We start from the raw sequence: 20,645 nt of genomic DNA on the forward strand, positions 1-20,645 counted from the left end.
CATAGGCTAAAATATGTATTAAAATCAGATAATAGGCCAATTATAATAGTTGAGCGACCGTGTTAGAACCACGGAACTCGGGAATGCCTAATACCTTCTCTCGGGTTAACAGAATTCCTTACCCGGATTTCTGTGTTCGCGGACTGTAATACAGAGTCAATCTTTTCCTCGATTTGGGATTTGAACCGGTGACTTGGGACACCATAAAATTATCCCAAGTGGCGACTCTGAATTTTTAAATAAATAATCTCGTTTCGATTGTCACTTAAATTGGAAAAAACTCTCTTATACGCCCTTCCGGGGGGTGTTGGTAAAAAAGGAGGTGTGACAGCAGGGAATATCAACTTCAACCAACTAGCATATTGGAGGCCTAAGTACAATTATTACAATTTAGACGGAAGCTTATGATCTTCGCCAAATAACAAATAAGGGCATGAATGGCTAGCACGGTGAAAGACTTAAACTAAAGCGCAACGGAATAGATATAACATGAGTATAATTATAACAGCAGAAAGTAGACACATTATTCGCAAGTTAAGCAAGTAAAAGACATGGACAATGCAATAACAATTGAGATAAAGGTCAAGTAAAGGACAATAACAACAAGTTATACAAAACACATAAATACAACAATAACAGCTCTAGGTAAGGGCACAAACGTATACACGAAAAATAAATATCACATCATAATGCATGTCCCTCGTCCTCACTTTCACGGAAACACCCTTCATGCCATGACCTCACCATAACATACAAGCATAACAATATAAATGAAATGGCACGACATCACCCTTCATGCTTTTACTCTCAAATGATGTGGCACAGCATCACCCTTCGTATTTTTACTCTCAATAATATAGCACGACATCACCCTTAGTATTTTTACACTCTCCCTCACATGATAACGTATAAACAATGGCACGGCATCACCCTTCGTACTTTACACTCTTCCTTACCAAGCACATATAATACAAGGACAAGCAAGGCAGAAAGCATAAATGACATCAAGGAGAGTGTTTTTATCGAATATTCCAAATAATTGTCAATCACAAATTTCCAAGTCAACAATGGTCCAACAAATCCTCAAGAACCGTATTATTCCAATACTTCCACAAATCTCAGAAATGATCCACAACACAAGTATAGAGTCTAGCACTAAAGAATATCATCTATAGTAATGTAGTAATGATTTCGCATAGAGATGGCTGAATAAGACACATTGATATATTCTTACAATTTCCATCAAGTTATAATAATTTAAGTCTTGATATCTACCACTTAATATTATGTCATTAATATCTAAGAGTCAAGTAAGGCATTTAATAAAATGTCACAAAACTCTACAAACACAAATATAACATAATCCACCCCCCCCCCGAGCATGATTAACCCTGGCATATACATATATGCTTGTCACCTCATATATGTATCACCCCCGCATGTGGAAAACAATGGCAAATAGGAGAAAAAATTCTCTCAACAAAGCTAGGCGAAATACTTACCTTAATTCGGCCAATCCAACACTCAATTAGTCTTTTTTCTCTACAAATTCGCCTTTGCTTGACTCAATCTAGCCAATGACGACTTGAATACACCACATAATGCAAGAGAAAACAATTCAAATTAATAAAATTATACTTTTCATTCAATTTCTATAAAGTCAACAAAAGACAAACCCCGGGCCCGCCCGATCAAAACCCGGGTCCAAGGGTAGGTCTTGACTACCCATAGCCTCGCGAGTCCAAATATATGTTTTATTTTCAAATCCGAGTCTTATTCGACTCTTAAATCTCAAATTTTTATTTTTCAAAACTTTGACAAAATCCGCAAATTTTTTCATAGATTTCCCATGAATTTGATGTTAAATCTTGTATAAAATCATGAAATATAGTTGAAAATTGGTTAAAGATACTTACTCAATGATTTAGTATGAAAATCCCCTCTCAAAATCGTCTCACCTCGAAGTTAGGGTTCAAAAATGTGAAGAATGAAGCAAAAACCCGAAATTCTCAGTACTTAACAGGATGCAGATGTCGCATTTGCGACAGGGGGTTCGCAAATGAGACCCTCGCAAATGCGAGAAGACTATCGCAATTGTGAACATGATGGGTTCCTGCTAAGGTCGCATTTGCGACAAAAATCTTTGCAAATGCGAAGTTCCTAATCTCGCAAAAGCGGCAGCCTCATTGCAAAAGTGAAAATTGCCCAGCCGCCCAGGCTTCGCAAATGCGATGGCCGCATTTGCGAACAGAATATCGCAAAGGTGAATAAATCAGAACCAGCAATCAGAAATTTATAAAAATCATTCTGAAACCAATTTGAAACTCACTCTAGCCCTCGGTGCTCCAAACTAAATACAACACGAACTCGCTCGCGCACTTAAATCAACAAAACAACTTCTAAAACCACGAACCGGACGCCAAAACGCATGAAAATCAAACTTAAACTTCAAGAACTTTTAGAATCACAACCGAGCATCCGAACCCTATCAAATCAACTTCGAATGGTGCCAAACTTTGCAGACAAGTTTCATATGATAAGACGAACCTACTCGAAGCTTTAAATCACACATGGCAACCTCGAAAGGATGAATCACACCTCAATCCGAAATCAATGAACTTTGAAACTTCAACTTCCACAACCGATGCCGAAACCTATCGAATCACCTCTGATTGACCTCAAAATTCACACACGAGACACATTTGGCATTACGGACCTATTTCAACTTTCGGAATCGGAATCCGACTCCGATATCAAAAAATCCACTCCCGGTCAAATTTCCCAAAAATCCAATATAAATTTGACCGATATCATACATGATTTAAATTATCAAAATACATCATTCAATATAAATTTAAAATCTACTCAATAAATAACTATTTTGTCCAAAATCCACCATGAAATAATAAATAAAGTAACTCATGTATTATAACATTCCTAATAAATTTCATCTCTAATTTTATTACTCAACGTCTCCATAATAGTAACATACTTGCCTTGCATTTTTTTAAGAAATTTGTTGGATATAAAAATAGAAGAAAAGGATTGTAGAAATAAAAAAGAAAAATATAAGCTTAAATTAATGAATAATTTGAAAAAGTATTTTTTGACCAAAAAGTTTAATTAATGCACCCCACCTACACTTGAATGGTTCGGTTGATAATAAGTTTGTTAATGGATTAAGTTGTGCACAATCTAAATTAATTCTTTTATAAGTTTGGGTCAATGTAGACTATCCATATATACCAAAATTGACGCATATAAGAAATTTTCTTAAAATTTTAAAAGAAATTATTGGTTTGATTTTTCCCTTCATTTTTTCTCTAATGAAGAAAAGTTATTTTTGGTTTGATTTGGTAGTCAAACAATTAAAAAGTCAAGGCCAAACAAACAATTGAAAAGATGGTCATTTAGTTACGGATTATTAGGTTATGATTCTGTGTTATTTGGAGCAAAAAACATAAATAGACAAACTTTAAGAAAATTTCACACATAGCAGCAATAAGTATTTTACATACAAGGCAATTAAATAATTATAATTTTAGCAGAAAGATTAAACCCTTACTTACAATCACGCATCCAAGGTGTTTATTTCCTTAAATATAAAACCAATGGGTTTCAGTTTCCCATCTAATAATAAAATTGTTATTAATTATGATTTTATTGGTAATTTTTCTCTATTTCAATTACTGAAACAACAACAATAACGACGACCCAGTGAGATCTCACTAGTGAGGTATGAGGAGGGTAGTGTGTACGCAGACCTTACCCCAATTCCGAAGGAGTAGAGAGGCTATTTTCGAAAGACCCTCGGCATAAGAAGACAAAAAGACAAAAGGAGACAATATAAGTAACACCACAGAAATCATAGGATTTCTCTCTATTTCAATTATGGTAAAATTTTATTTGGTGGTATAAATGTGAATGCTTGTATAATTATAACGACATGGCCAGTCATTTTGAGAATTTATGCCCCGATCCCCTATTAACTGCTTTTCCCGTATTTGTTTCTGCTATTGTGAGTTGCCGGGAGGATTCGTTTAGAGTTTCGGAGTGTTTTGGGACGATTAGTCCCTAAATGAGAGCTTAAGCTTTAGAATTTGGACAATAGTCGGAACAATGTGAAGACGGCCTCGGAATGAAATTTCGTTGATTCCGTTAGCTCCATAGGGTGATTTCGGGCTTAGGGCCGTGTTCGAATTGTGTTTTGGAGGTCCGCAGCTTATTTAGGCTTGAAATGCCGAAAGTTGAATTTTTGAAGTTTAGGATCGATAGTGAGATTTTGATTTGGGGTTCGGAATCAAATTCTAAAAGTTGGAATAGCTCCGTAGTTTTGAATTTGACTTCTATGCAAAATTTGAGGTCAATCGGATATGGTTTGGTTGGTTTCGGCATCGGTTGTAGAATTCTTGAGATTTCAAGTTCATTAGGCTTGGATTGGAGGGTGAATCGTGGTTTTAGCATTGTTTGATGTGATCTTAGGGTTGGAATAAGTTTGTATGATGTTTTAGGACTGGTTGGTATGTTTGGTTGAAGTCCCGGGGGCCTCGGGTGAGTTTTGGATGCTTAACGGAAGTGAATTTGAACTTAGGGAATTGCTGAAGTTGTTGAACCTGTTGGTTTCGCACCTGCGGAGCTTGGACCGTAGGTGAGGCACCGCAGAAGCGGCTTGGGAACCGTAGGTGCGGTCTAAGGCATAACTGAAGTTGGTCGCAGAAGCGGCCCAAGGACCGCAGAAGCGGACCACATCTGCGAGTAAGTGGGCGCAGGTGCGGAATCTGGACGTTTAATGAAATCTCGCAGGTGCGGGTCCCAACCGCAGAAGCGAGACCGCAGGTGCGGTCCTATGACCGCAGATGCGGAAATCGCTGGGCAGATATATGAAATTTTGAGGGTTTCAAGCTCATAAAACCAAATTTGATTTTTCGCTCGGGAGAACGCGATTTTGGGATGATTTTGAAGAGGAAATCAATGGGTAACGAATCATTTTCCCTTTCTAGTTGTATTCCATTAATCTAATCTTAGTTTTGTCATTTAATTTCGGATTTGGGGTGAAAATTGGCAGAATTGAGGAAAAGTTCCCCAACTTAAAATCTGAGTTTTGAGGGAGACTTTGGCGTCGAATTTTGATAATTTTTGGATGAGTGTTCTCGTGAGTGAATGGGTATTCTAAAGTGATAACTTTTACCCGATCCCGAGATGTGGGCCCGGAGAGGAATTTTGGACATTTTTCTATTTTCTTATCTTAGCTTCGATTCCTTTAGCTAAATTAGTTGTTTATTGTTTTATTTACGTTTTGTAATTAATTTGATTAGATTTGGGACACTCGGAGTTGGATACTCGTGGCAAGAGCGTGGTTTCGGGTTGATTTTGAGCTGGTTCGACATAAGTGGCTTGCCTAACCTTATGGGGGGAACTCCCCTTAGGATTTTAGTATTGTTGTTATATGAGTGTTGTGTACGTGAGGTGACGAGTGCGTACACGTACTAATTGCTGAAAAACCTCATTTTCATTAAGTAAATGTCTATATTTTCTTGTAATTGAGCAATACTTGTACTTGAAGCCTCTTGTTTAGTTTAGGAAAAGCATGCTTATGTGATCTAATTGTCTTACTTGCTTTAACTACTTACTTGTATTCTTTGCAGCATGTTTAGAGTAGAATTCCTGTTTATTCTCGAATAGAAGTGCAGATTCTTTCTTGATACTATAATGTGTTTACTTTTGGACTACGGGACAATATCAGGGGAGATCCCCCTGTATGTTTACTTTGGGACTACGGATCAGTATTCCAGGAGATCCTCTTGTACGTTTAAATTTTGGACTACGGAATGGCACCCGGGAGATTCCTATGTACTAGATATTTACTTTGGGACTGCGGATTGGTACTCCTGGAGTTTTTCCTACATATTTATGATTCAGACTACGGGACAATATCCCGGGAGATCCTCTGTACATTTACGTTTGGAACTACGGGACGATATCCTGGGAGACCCCCTGTTGCTATATCTGTGTATTGAGTATATTCTGTATGTGATTTTACTCATTATCGACTGTAAGTATTTTTAATCATATTGTCACACTTCATACTTTTTTACCTTATTTTATATATGTAATCAGTAGGGCCCTCATCTTCCTCGTCACTACCCGACCGAGGTTAGGCTTGGCACTTACTGGGTACCGTTGTGGTATACCCATGCCCTTTCCTGCCCATGTTTTCGTGTGCAGATCTAGGTTCTTCTGCTCAGTCGTTCTATCAGTGAGGCAGGTGACATCAGAGACTTCAATGTATATCTGACGCGTCCGCACACTTAGAAGTCCCTCTCTATTCTCCCCTTCAGCTTTAGACTTCCTGTATTTTCTTTTAATTAGACATTCTGGAGTTAGAACACTATGTAGTATCTATAACTTGTGATTTCAAGAGATTTCGGGTTTTGGGAGTTGATTCAGTTTTGAGAGTGTGTATTTGTATATGCCGAGCGACATCCTAAACGTTTTTATTATGTTTTATCCGCAGTTTTTGCTAGTTTCATCTTTCGTTTCCTTTTTCCGCAATATATTAGGCTTACCTAGTCGTAGAGACTAAGTGTTGTCACAACAGTTCATGCAGGGCGAACTTGGGTCGTGACAAGTTGGTATCAGAGCTCTGGGTTCATAGGAGTCATGAATCATAAGCCGGTTTATTAGAGTCTCGCGGATCGGTATTGAGGCGTCTATACTTATGTACGGGAGGCTATGTAACTGTTAGGAAAATTTCACTTCATTTGATTTCCTTGTCGTGCGAGATTTTTTATATCAAAATTCTAAACCTCTATCTTCTATTCTCTCACAGATGGTGAGGACAAGTGCTACCGAAGATGACCAGGCACCCGCGCCCCCTGCTAGAGCCGCTAGAGGTCGGGTCGGGAGTAGAGGCTAAGGACGTACACGTGGTACAGCTAGAGCACCCACGCGAGCTGCCATAGAGGAGCCACCAGCAGCTCCAGCCGGAGCCTAGGCACCTGATACGCCTACTTCTACTACTATCTAATCTTTTCAGGAGACCATTGCATAGTTCGTGAGCATGTACACCACTCTAGCTCAGGCAAGGTTGATTCCCCTTGCTGCAGCCACATCTCAGGGCGGGGTAGGAGCACAAACTCCCGTCTCCCGCACTCCTGAGCAGCGGGTCCAGGTTGATCAGATCCCAGAGGTTATACCGGTACCGCCTGTGGCCCCAGCTCAGCCCGAGGACAGGACAGCAGCTTTCGGGGATGAGCAGCGGAGGCTTGAGATGTTCAAGAAGTACAAGCCTCCTATATTCAGTGGTCTAGCATCAGATGATGCTTTGGGATTTCTAGAGGAGTGCTACCATATCCTCCGCACTATGGGTATATCAGGATCGAGTGGGGTTTCTTTCACTGCCTTCCAGCTTCGAGGAGCAGCCTACTAGTGGTGGCGTACTTATGAGCTGGACATCACAGCTGAGGTAGCTTCCCTTACGTGGACCTAGTTTTCAGATATGTTTTTGAGGGAGTATGTCCTTCAGAGCCTCAGGGACGCATGATACACAGAGTTTGAGCATTTGTACTATGGTACTATGACTATTTCGAAGTATGCTTTCCATTTCACTGACTTGGCTAGGCATGCACCAGCTGTCACACCTCCTTTTTGCGCGCCTACCCCAAAGGATAAATGCGCGAGGGAGTTTTTCCAATTTAAGTGACAATATTCGAAAATGGGATTATTTATTTATTTCAGAGTCGCCACTTGGGAAAGGTTTGGCTTTTAGTGTCCCAAGTCACCGCTTTATCTTGAATCCCAAATCGAGGAAATTTTTGACTTTCCAAATGAAGTCTGCGAACCAGAAATTCTAAGTAAGGAATTCTGTTGACCCGAGGGAAGGTGTTAGGCACTCTCGAATCCCGTGGTTCTAGCACGGTCGCTTAAATTGTTATAATGGCTAAATATCTGATTTAAATACATGTTGTGACTTATGTGCTTTTATTAAGTTTAAACCGCTTTTATTATTATCATTTATTTTTTTATAGAATTGCAACGTCGTGAAAATGCATCTCGAACCACGTCACAATCAATGCACCCGTAGTTGTTAACACATTTCGACTCCGTTGAGATTTGAATTTGGGTCACATAAATGCGCACCCGAATTTAAAAATGTAATTTAATTAAGTCGCGCCTAAAGAGTCTAACGCGTTTTTATCTTTGGGGAAGGCAGTGAAATTCACTAAACAGTCCATCCCAAATTCTAAGTATTTATTATGATCAATTATTGAGGGCCCCGCAATTTGCATTTTTATTTGGCGAGGCTCGTCTCATTATTTTTTAAAAGGATAATCTTAGCATGACTACATTTTCTATTTTTCTTCTTTTCTAAAATAAATGAAGATAAGGTCCTACTTTATTTACATACTTTCGAGTTATTATGGTTAAGTTTCAAAAGTGAGTTGTTTAAGGAGTTTGCATGGCAACGCATAGAACATTCTACATACAGACAGTAAAAGAAGGAAAAGACTACATTAAATTACAACTTCAAATCTTTCTTATTTGTTTGCATTCATGCCTCGAGTGGCTTACAAGATGAACCAGTTTATCAGTTTGTGTACCTGGTATTTGGGAAAGCAAGGAAAGAAGATGAAGATCAGTAGAAGCAGCAGTAGTGTAAATACACAGCAACAACAGCAACCCAACAGCAACAAATTCGAATCAGATTCAAGGCCCAGAAAACTTTGAGGAAAAACCGAACAACTCAATAGAATAAACCCAAAAGTTTGTAAGCAAACTAAAAAGCAACAAACCACGCGTGTATTAAATCCGAAACTAAACTCGTTTCTCCCTTTGTTTTTGTTTTCTTTTTTTTAACTCTCTAACACTCTTGAGATTTTCGGAATGTCTTCCTCTCTCAAAATAATCCTCAAAAATCTTTCAAGTTCAGTCTAAGTTTTTCTCTCAAGTCTTAGTTCTTTTTTAATGTTCAAGTCCTTTAAAATGTGTCAAAATGACTCTATTTATAACCAACTCTAGTCTTGAACTCCTAACCCAAAATATTCCCCTCAAAGCATGCTTTGTTTCCCACTTTCTTAAACAAATGAATTATTCCCCACTATTTTGTGTCTTGTCCCCCATTATATTAAACAATTATATCAACCACACCCCATTACATCTTGTCCCCCATGCTTAACATAAATAATTACATTATTCTCACCCCCACTATATTATATCTTGTCCCCCATTATATTAAACAATTATATCAACCCCAACCCATTACATCTTGTCCCCCATGCTTAACATAAATAATTATTCAAAATGTTCAATTACCAAACTACCCCTCCGACCTTATTGCAATTACCATTTTACCCCTATCAGCTATAACCAATCAATTAATCAATCTCAACCCAAAATATAGCCAATAAGACCAATTTCTAAACAAATTCAACAACAAATCATATGAACACAGATGAATCATACAACTTCAAATTAGTGGAAATAAATTAACCATATTGGGAACCAATCCTGGTTAACTTAGACCAAAAATGGATGAGCAAAGAAACAACAATATTAACAACACAATACATGATTCAAACTAAATCAAAAACCAAAACTATAAACTCTCATTAAATCACTGGATTAAAAACGAACTTCAAACCAAGATGAACATGAATTAAATCTATTTTAAACAGCAAACATGATGGGTTCAAATGATTTAACCAACATTAACAATTTCTGAAAAAATACATAACAACACATGAAACAAACTGAAGAAATAATTAATTAAACTTCAATTTGAATCTATCAACATTAAACTAACAATTTCACATGAACAAACTGAAAAATTAACAAAACAATGAACACGAACAAAACAAAAATCAAACATGTACCGATTTTAGATTTGAGAATATCAAAAACAAAATACGGACAAAAGTGAAACTCAAAATCCACTAACCGGATCGAAACAACGAACAACGACTGACCAACAACGAACTCGAACTATGTATGGACTGCTTTGACGAGCCCAACCAAAACTCGAACAAACGACGACGAAGACGATCTTAAGAAGCAACTGAATGAGGTGAAGCAGAAGACATAGCCATGGCAGCGATGAAGCAGTAGCAGCTGGCAACGAGGGAGCTGGACGCGGAGTAAATGCTCGACGAGCTTGACGCATCCATGGTAGAAAGAAGAGAAGCAACAGCGACAGTATCGATGAAGCTGGACGATGCAGCAGCGACAACATCCATGGCAGACAGTGAAAACGTAGCAGCTACGGAGAAGATGAAGCCGAAGGGTCATTCATGGCAGGGCTGTGCGACGTGGTCGTGGTGTTGATCCAGTGGTCGTAAGGACTATGCGTTCGAGCTGGACGTCGACATGGTGGAGCTGGATGTTTTAAGGACTGTGGTCGTTTGGTTTCGATGAGAATGTGGTCAGTTGGTCTGTTGAAGACGAAGCAAAAGATGGTGGATGCTTGGACTGGTTGTCGTTTGGAGACGGAGCAGAAGCAGAAGCAGAAGACATAGGGGTTGTTCATGGCTGGTGGTTTGAAGACGAAGCAGATGTGAAGCAGCTGGGTCTATTTGGAGAAGGTCGACGAGCTGTTCGTCGTCGACAACTGGATGTAGCAGGAGCAGCAATGGCGATGGAGCTTACCCATGGCAGCCATGGCGACGGGTTGACGACGAAGACGCAGTAACATCAACAGAAATGAGCTCAATGGAGGAGAAAATGGAGGTGGCTAGATCTTGTTCGTGGTTGACGAGCAGAAGCAGTCGCGGGGTTGAGGGCAGCCATGAATGTGTGTTTTAGAGTTTGGAGGAGTCGTTCATGGTGAGGGTGGTCGATGGGGTGTTGGAGGAGACGATGGGGCTGGGCAACTATGGAGCTGCTGGTGCGTGTGTGTGTGTGTTTGAAGAAGACGAAGCAAGGGCAGCCATGGATGGGGTGTTTGGGATTTTGGAGAAGAAGAAGAGAGGGCGGGGCGGATAGTTTAGGTTAGGGTTTTGGTTTTGTTTTTGTTTTTTTGTTTTTATTTTGTTTTGGGAAAAAAATGAAAAATGAAGAGGGGTTAGGTATTAGGGTTATGGGGCGGACCGGGTCGACCCGTGTGGAGATGGACCGGGTCATGGGGAAGTTTGGGTATTTTTGGGCTTGTAGCTTGAATTAGAAGAAGAGCCCAATTCCGATTTTTTTTGTATTTTTGCTCTCTTTTCTTCTTTTATTTTTCTAAAACTAAATTCTAAAAATTCTTAAATTATTTTTAAGAACTAAATTAAGTTATAAAAGCGCAAATTAACTCCCAATAAAAATTAATGCACAATTAAGTAATAATTAAGCATAAAATTGTACATTTGGATATTAAATGCTAAAAATGCAAAAAAATGCCTATTTTTGTAATTTTCAATTTTTGTAAAATAAACTTAATTACTAACAATTGTAGAATTAAATCCTTCATGCAAAATGCGGCATATTTTTGTATTTTTTTATTAATTTAACAAATAAACATGCATAGACAAATACAAATAATTATCCAAAAATGTCACAAAAATTCTCAAAATTGCACACCAAGGAAAATCATTTTATTTTGAATTTTTGGGAGTAATTCTTTCATAGGGCAAAAATCACGTGCTTACAGCTGCCCCTCTTTGCCCGAAGACACGAAGGGTTTTCGTGCAAAGATAAAGTGAGCGATTTTTGCCCATCCGAGTACTCCGTGTGAAGCATTTTTTTGAAAAATATTTAACCGAACCTTTGCTTCAAAGGTTTCCTACATATCTCTGGCTAAAGGGGAATCAGGTTAATGTAGTTCGAGAAATTTCGGTAGCTGGGACTACCATGGGAATGCAATGCTTGTTGTTACTACTGTTGTTGTTGCCACTACCGCTTTACTGACCTGCTTATTACAACCAAAGGAAATTGAAACTGAACTAGCTACTTATGCCTATCAACCGCTAGTTACAAAATTCCTATCTATAATTCTTTTGCAACTTGATCTTGGGTCTTAGCTGATTCTGCTTGTAGACTTCGATCCGAATCTTGATACTCGCAAGTTGTAGGCGCTTGCTTATTTCTGCAGTATTGAGTGAAAAGGGATTGGCGGAGCTCTGGAATTTGATCAAATGTTTGAGCGACCTGCCCTTTGTTTGTTCCAATATGTGGGAACATCTTCTTTTTTTTTGTTCTTTTTGTTCTTTTCTTCATTCTGGATTGAGACTCATCCCGTAGGTCATCTCGATCCATGCACCTCGAGGTCATACCTGCTGAGACAACAAAACAAACGAACGAAATTTTTTGCCCCAGTTTCACTTGGAAAATTTCGTGAGTTAATTGTCATGAAAACTTACAGCACTGATGAGGGGATTGGAAAAACTTTAGTCTACAAAGCGCAACTCAGAGATTGGATCCCTAATGTCACAAAAAGTAAAAATGCGCAACTCAGGGATTGGAGCCCTAATGCTGGCTTAAAGAAAAATTGTTCAACCCAGGGATTAGAGCCCTAATGTCGGCTAATAGAAAAATGCTCAGTTCAGGGATTGGAGCCCTAATGCTGGCTAAATGGAAAAGTGCACAACTCAGGGATTGGAGCCCTAATGTCGGCTAACAGAAAAAAAACGCTCAGTTCAGGGATTGGAGCCCTAATGCTGGCTAAATGGAAAAGTGCTCAACTCAGGGATTGGAGCCCTAATGTTGGCTAACAGAAAAACGCTCAGTTCAGGGATTGGAGCCCTAATGCTGGCTAAATGGAAAAGTGCTCAACTCAGGGATTGGAGCCCTAGTGTCGGCTAAATGGAAAAGCGCTCAACTTAGGTATTGGATCCCTAATGTCGGCTAACAGGGAAACGCTCAACTCAGGGATTGGAGCCCTAATGTCGGCTAGCAGAAAAAATGCTTAGTTCAGGGGTTGGAGCCCTAATGCTGGCTAACAGAAAAACGCTCAGTTCAGGGATTGGAGCCCTAATGCTGGCTACAAAAATGCTCAACTCAGGGATTGGAGCCCTAATGTCGGCTAACAGAAAAATGCTCAGTTCAGGGATTGGAGCCCTAATGCTGGCTAAATGGAAAAGTGCTCAACTCAGGGATTGGAGCCCTAATGTCGGCTAACAGAAAAACGCTCAGTTCAGGGATTGGAGCCCTAATGCTGGCTAAATGGAAAAGTGCTCAACTCAGGGATTGGAGCCCTAATGTCGGCTTAACATAAAAAAGCTCAACTCGGGGATTGGAGCCCTAATGTTGGGAGGAATGCCGGGTTATGCCGGAAAACTGACCGGGTTATGCCGGGAGAAAAGGAAAAAAGGGCTTCTAGGTTATGCCAGGGAGGTTCACGGGTTATGCCGTGAAGAAAACAAAGGTCCTCGGGTTATACCGGAAAAGGGCAAGAGTCCCCGGGTTATGCCGGGGAAGTCATCGGGTTATGCCGGAAAAGGGAAAGAGTCCTCGGGTTATGCCAGGGAAGTCATCGAGTTATGCCGAAAAAGAGTCCTCAGGTTATGCCGGGGAAGTCATCAAGTTATGCCTGAAAAAAAGGGAAAGAGTCCTCGGGTTATGCCGGGGAAGTCATCGGGTTATGCCGGAAAAGGAAAAGAGTCCTCGGGTTATGCCGGGGATTTGGATAGAAAAAGCTCCTTGGGTTATGCCAGGGAGATCCGTGGTTTATACCGGGAAAGTTGAGGAATGAGGTCCTATGCTACCATGATTTGTTTTTCTTTTGGGGTTTTCATTTTTATTTCTTGTCTTCTTACTTTTCTTTGGTTTTCCTTTTTTATTTCCTTTTATTTATCAAAATGCATGAAAGAATTCTGGGGGAACTTCCTTTTGGTCGTTTTCCTGCTGCAAAGCTGTTTCAACGCTCGCGCATTTCATTTCTTTTTGGGCTACACCTGCTTCTTGCACGGTTGCTTTGGATCGCACCTATCTCAATTTTCCTAAACAAAGAAAAATTGTCAGTTTGAAAATGGTGGTTGGTTCGGTGGCCTTGATCGTTCCAATTGCTTGGTCTCGGCCTAATTCCTGTTGAGAAACTCTGTCATTGATTGGATTCACAGGCGACCCCTTTTAAACTGATCAGACTCGCATTTTCGGATTTTGTGATGATTTGCCCGTGTAAGGCTTTGGTTCTTTCATCCCATTCTGCTTGGGGATTCTTTACGAGGCCAACTCAGTGGGGATTTTTATTGGGAAGACTCTGTGGGGATTTGTACAAGGCAGACTCGTTGGGGATTTGCTGGGGCAGACTCTTTGGGGGATTGTACAAGGGGAGACTCTGTGGGGATTTTTACAAAGGGAGACCCTGTGGGGATTTGTACAAAGGGAGACCCTGTGGGGATTTGCCGTTATTTTTCTCTTTTTTTTTTTGGGTGCATCAGGGATTTTTTGATCCTCAAACCTAAACTACAGTGGCTAATCGCGTGGGACTTAACCTTTCCAACTTTATTTTTCCTTTGTAAGCCTTTCTTTTCTGTCTTCTTTCTTCCAACTTCAATTTTAGAGCATTTGGGGGTTCCTTGATTTCTTCAACTTCGCTGAGGCGATTAACCATGTGAAACTCAACCCTTTCAACTTCAATTGCCTTTATAGGCTACCATGGCCAGTTGAGGTCATCTTGATGCCCCTGCTGAGGCTGGGTGCCTTTTGCATATTAGCGTGTATCAAACAAAAGCCCTGTAAATCATCTTGCCATCCTTTCTTTGTCTTGGTTTTGGAACAGTGTTAGACCAAAAGGGATTCAAAGAGAAACAAAGAATTGAATAGAGAATGAGTTTAAAACTAGAAGTCTCCCTTTCGGGCAAAGGAGAGAAGGACTTATCTGGAGTACATGCGAACTTCAATGAACATGACATGCCATTTGGACTGGATGCCTGATCTGTGTAAACCGTCTGACTCTAAAAAATTCATTGCAACTTTGCCTTGAATACCGAGGAACCTAGCCAGGACTCTGTTGATGCCGATGGCTGTGAGGATATTATTTTCGATCATGGGCGCCCTTTGTGGGTTTTCACGAGCTGGCATTTTTCATTTCATTTCTTACCATCTCCTTATAGTGCCCGTATGGGTGTTCACTAACAAGACTTCTCATTTTGATTTTCTCTGCTTACCGTCGCCTTACGGTGCCCGTGTGGGTTTTCACCAATAAGACTCTCTTATTTTATTCTTCTCATTTTGTTGTATCAGGTCCAAATAACTCCATCCTCCCATTTTTAACCACTTTGCCGATTGATCAGAAGGACTTGAACAAGGTTTGGGGTGAAAAGAATTTGGATTGAACTACAACTTTGGAACCTTTTGGGTGGGATCATTGCCGAACCATTATAACTTCCGCCCCAGTTTCACTTTTGGGGGACTTCTTGGATTTTTGTTTTGGTGTGACTGAACCCCAAGGAGAGGTTGCCTACGTATCCTTTCGGAATCAAGTCAAACGTAGTTCAGGCAACTTTTGTTTTTTTGGATTTTTTTTTTGTTTTTCTGATTTGCTTTGTTTTTCACTTCCTTCCTCCCTTCCGTTTTCCCTTTTTTGTCATTTTCATTGTCTTTTCTTCCCCTTTTTTGTATGTATATTTTCTTATTTTTCCAATTCTTTCTTCTTCTTCTTCTTCTTTTCATTTTTCTTTTTCATTTCAATTTCTTTTTTTTCATTTTATTTTTCAATAATACTTTCAGGTTCCAAAGAGGGTAATGAAAGAAGAGTAACCAGCTCAAATGGGTTTGCAAAGGGTTGATAGTGTTTGGGTAGCGAGAATGAAAGTTTTCGTCATCTCAACCGGAAAAGATTTTATTATATAAAGGATCCAACATAGTATCTTTTGACTGCATTTGCATTGATATTTATTTCAAGGACATTTCCTTCGATGTGTCCCAAGTACAACGCACTCTTTTTGGCAGTACTCTTGTTGTAATGTATGGACCTTTCCAATGTCGGGAACCAATTTTCCTTCAGTTGTTCCAACTCTTTGTCTTGTTTCCTTAAGCTATTCTTCATTGCGACCCAATTCTTGATTCATTATTTCGAGGTCTGACAGAGTTTTAAGATCCGGGCATGAAGTCCGCAAGCATGTCATATTATTGAAATCTGCATTTAACATAACTAAAAGAGAATGAGAAAATTGACAAGATTTAAGAAAAGAGACATTCCGAAAAAATGAAATATCAATTTCATTTGATTTTTTTGTTTGATTTTTTTTAATTTTTGAAGGTAGAAGGGTTTACATCGGAAAGCAAGACAATAAAGTAAAACATATGGATCACACCCTGAGATAATCCAGATGCAGAAAGGATAGCAAGACTGGCTACCGAGACTCCCGTCTGATGGGGAACTTTCAGGCTTGGCAATTGTTTTTTTTTTTTTGCTTTTCTTCTGTCTCGGCAATGGCTTCAATAGCCTTCAGTGCCGTATCAAATTCCTCAGCTTCACAGATCATTCCGTCTATTGGCCCGTTTGTGAGAGTAGGCAGGGGAATGTTCATCATATTAGGAACCTTTTCGTCCCGGGGAACGATTCTTTCAGCTTCAATCAAGTCTTCAACTGAGGGTCCAATGACCAACAGTCCTTTGTACCGTGTCCCACTGCTCCAGAGTGGTATTCACATCTAGTATCAGCTCGATGCGGGGAGGGGGAACTCGGTGTTTGGCCGATTTGGGGCCACTGGCTGCAGCATACTTCGCCTGACTAGCTTTTGGAACAAGCTTTAGTATGATTCACCAATAGCGGTGAACTGATTCCTTTTGAAAGACTCTCTTGGGTGAGGATTGTATTGAGGAACATTTGATTGGGGACTATATGGAGCTTGGTAAGGATGGGGATTTCTGGGAGGTGGAGCTCGGTTTTTTGTATAATGTTGTGGCCGCGTGCAAGGCTGCATGTTCATCACCGCATACCAACAAAACCAATCACCTGAACAGAACCTGGCTAATTTACTCACACACACAACCTTGTTAGTTTTGAGGAATTTAACATATAGGAAATCGCACGATGGGATGCAATGCACTTAAACAGTTAAACGCTTTTACCATGTGTTTGAACGGGTTGCATGTTTCATCCCGGCCTTAAACTAGCCCTCTTCACTATGTACCTCTTTTCTTTTATTCCTACCTCTCTTTAACCACTCTTGATCTTGTTTTTGCCGCTCTTTTTTTTGCACTCTTTTTTTTATTTATTTTGTCGCTCTTTTTTCCCCTTTTTTTCACTATTTTTCTTTTCTCTTTTTCACTCAATTTTCTTTCTCCTTTTCTTTCAGTTTTTTTTTTACTCAGTTTATTTTATAGCTATGATCGAATCCGATGGAGATTGCCTACGTATCATGACCCCGCATGAATCAGATCTTGCGTAGTTCGGGACTAACAAGTGCAAAATAAAGAAACAAGTGTTCATTTTGCATTGTGCTCATCCTGCACATTTATTAAGGTGATTTAAGCAAAAATGATTTGACTATATTTTAGAAAAAAGATCCGATTTTCGAACACGGCCTTTCAGCACTTCGGGGATGAAGATTTTAAGGCTGTGAGGGTCAATCGAAAAACTCTAAAAGATGATCGAAAGTGGCCGTTTATGCAAAGTCAGCCTTCCGCCGTCCCTTTCAGGAACATTTGGCTGTTTTTGACAAAAACAGCATCACTTGATTTATTTATGACTTTTTTTTCAGAATGGTGACCCGACATTGGGAATATGGCCTCGTAGAGCCTCGGGGACGAGATCCTAAGGCCATTGGGCAATTTGGTCAGAATTTTAAAAATGACCAAAAATGGCTGTTTATGCAAAGTCAGCCTTTCGGCGTCCCTTTCGGGAACATTCGGCTATTCTTGACAAAACGGCATCACTTGACTCATAAATTAAAATTCTGACGTTTTGGCTATTTCTGAAAAAGGGGAGGTTGGACCCGATGAGGATTGCCTACGTATCTCATACCCTGTGAGAATCAAACCGGCGTAGTTCGGGCAATCGTGAATAGAGTAAGTAAACTAATTTTTTTTTTGGAATAATTTTTTTTTTTAAAAAAAATGCTTTAAAAGAATAAAGGTTTTTTTTTTGGATTTTTGTTTCTTTTGGATTTTTCTAAAAAAAATGTTTTAAAAGAAGAAAAGGATATTTATTTTTTGGATTTTGGAATTTGACTCTATTTTTATTTTTGAAAGATAGACTTCTAAAAATTCATTTTCTTTTGATTGGAACTTTGAGAATTTTAGAAGTAAGAAAAAAGAAAATATTTTTGTTTGAATTTTCATTTGTTCTCTCTTTTTCTAAATAAGAAAAAAATATTTTCTTTGGATTTTGGCTGTCGTCTCTTAATTTTCGAAAAATGCACTTTTAAGAAAATATTTTGGATTTTCGAGTTTTTTTTTTTAAATTTACAAAAGTACTTCTAAAGAAAAATGAAAATATTTTTGGACTTTAATTTTTTAAATTCTATGACATTTACGAAAGAAAGACTTTTAAAGAAGGAAAGTCTTTAAAAGAGCGAATATATATATTTTGATTCTCTTTTTTTCTGATTTTCTTTTTGATTTTTTTTTTAGAAAATACTTCAAAATAAAGGAAACCCGTATTTTGGATTTTGATTTTTTATTTCTTTTTATTATTATTTTTTCTTTTATTTCTTTTTCAGTATGAAATACTTCAGGAAGAAGGAAACTACCCCCTTTTTTTGAGTTTTTAAAACTTCTTCTTCTTTTTTTTTTTAATTTTCTAAGGAAAGATTTCTAAAGAAGGAACTAATGAAAAAATATTTTTTAGATTTTTTTGAAAATTGGGGTCGGAACCTATGAGGTTTGCCTACGTATCTCACATCCGGTGAGAATTAGACCCGCGTAGTTCGGTCCAATCAGGCGTAGAGGAAATAAACTAAACCCCTTCTGAATACAATCTTTTAAAGAAAAGGAGAAATTATTTTTTTCTGAATTTTTATATTTTGTTTTTTTATTTTTATTTTTGAAAAGAGATGAAGACTAAAGAAATATTTTTTCTTTGAACTTTTTTTTTTTACCTTTTTTTTTGAAATTTCGAAAAATCTTTTATGAAAGTATTTGGACTATTAGTCTGAATTTATAAAAGAGATACTACAAAAGAAACAACATTTTTTTTGAATTTTGAATTTTTCCTTCTTTTTTTACTTTTAAATAAATATATATATATTTTTGTATTTTGAAAGTGATTAAAAGGAATTTTTTTTATATTTTTTTTTAATAAATCAAACTAAAAGACAAATTTTGTTTTCATTTTTTTTTTAAGAAAATTCCGCCGAGGTTTTGACACAACTTGGACATTGGTTTTATTTTTCCAAAAATAAGTAATTATCTCCCTACGCTGTTATTTTCTTTTTTAATTATTTTTTTTAGAAACCGGTCAGCATGCAGAACTGAAGCAAATAAATGCGCAAAACAAATGGGATGCAGCAGGATGGTCTTTTCATTTCAGGTTGTCTGTCCTAGACGGACCCAACCCCTGTGTTGAGTCCCCTATGTCAAATGCAACATGATGCAAATAAGCGTTCCTACTAGGGATCCGGCATGAGGTCTCGTTATACTAGGTTTATAACCTCGGTATATGTTCTAGACTGTGTACCCGAGCGGACAACTCGAGTCGAGGAGGGAGCTACGTACCGGGGACCCGCGAGATCGTCCGGCTTTGTAACTTGTCCGACCTCTTTCTTATTTCAGGTATTGACACTAACAGAATAGGGAGTCTCGGCCAGCGAGCTTCTCTCCGGAGGTAAGAAGAGAAAGGTTTCGGCACAGTTTATATACAGTTCAGATAATATCAAACCGGTAAAAGACAACATTTAGCACGTTATGCCAAAACATGTAATAAAGATCAGATAATAAAGCCAAATATAACAATTATTCTAAGCTCGAATTCTTGAACCCTGAACCAAAGGTTCTGGGTTACATCCCCAGCAGAGTCGCCAGAGCTGTCACACCTCCTTTTTGCGCGCCTACCCCAAAGGATAAATGCGCGATGGAGTTTTTCCAATTTAAGTGACAATATTCGAAAATGGGATTATTTATTTATTTCAGAGTCACCACTTGGGAAAGGTTTGGCTTTTGGTGTCCCAAGTCACCGCTTTATCTTGAATCCCAAATCGAGGAAATTTTCGACTTTCCAAATGAAGTCTGCGAACCAGAAATTCTAAGTAAGGAATTCTGTTGACCCGAGGGAAGGTGTTAGGCACCCTCGAATCCCGTGGTTCTAGCACGGTCGCTTAAATTGTTATAATGGCTAAATATCTTATTTAAATACATGTTGTGACTTATGTACTTGGACATTGGTTTTATTTTTCCAAAAATAAGTAATTATCTCCCTACGCTGTTATTTTCTTTTTTAAAATTTTTTTTTTTAGAAACCGGTCAGCATGCAGAACTGAAGCAAATAAATGCGCAAAACAAATGGGATGCAGCAGGATGGTCTTTTCATTTCAGGTTGCCTGTCCTAGACGGACCCAACCCCTGTGTTGAGTCCCCTATGTCAAATGCAACATGATGCAAATAAGCGTTCCTACTAGGGATCCGGCATGAGGTCTCGTTATACTAGGTTTATAACCTCGGTATATGTTCTAGACTGTGTACCCGAGCGGACAACTCGAGTCGAGGAGGGGGCTACGTACCGGGGACCCGCGAGATCGTCCGGCTTTGTAACTTGTCCGACCTCTTTCTTATTTCAGGTATTGACACTA

The sequence above is a fragment of the Nicotiana tabacum genome, chromosome 22 (assembly GCF_000715075.1).
Source record: "Nicotiana tabacum cultivar K326 chromosome 22, ASM71507v2, whole genome shotgun sequence".
NCBI lineage: Eukaryota > Viridiplantae > Streptophyta > Magnoliopsida > Solanales > Solanaceae > Nicotiana > Nicotiana tabacum.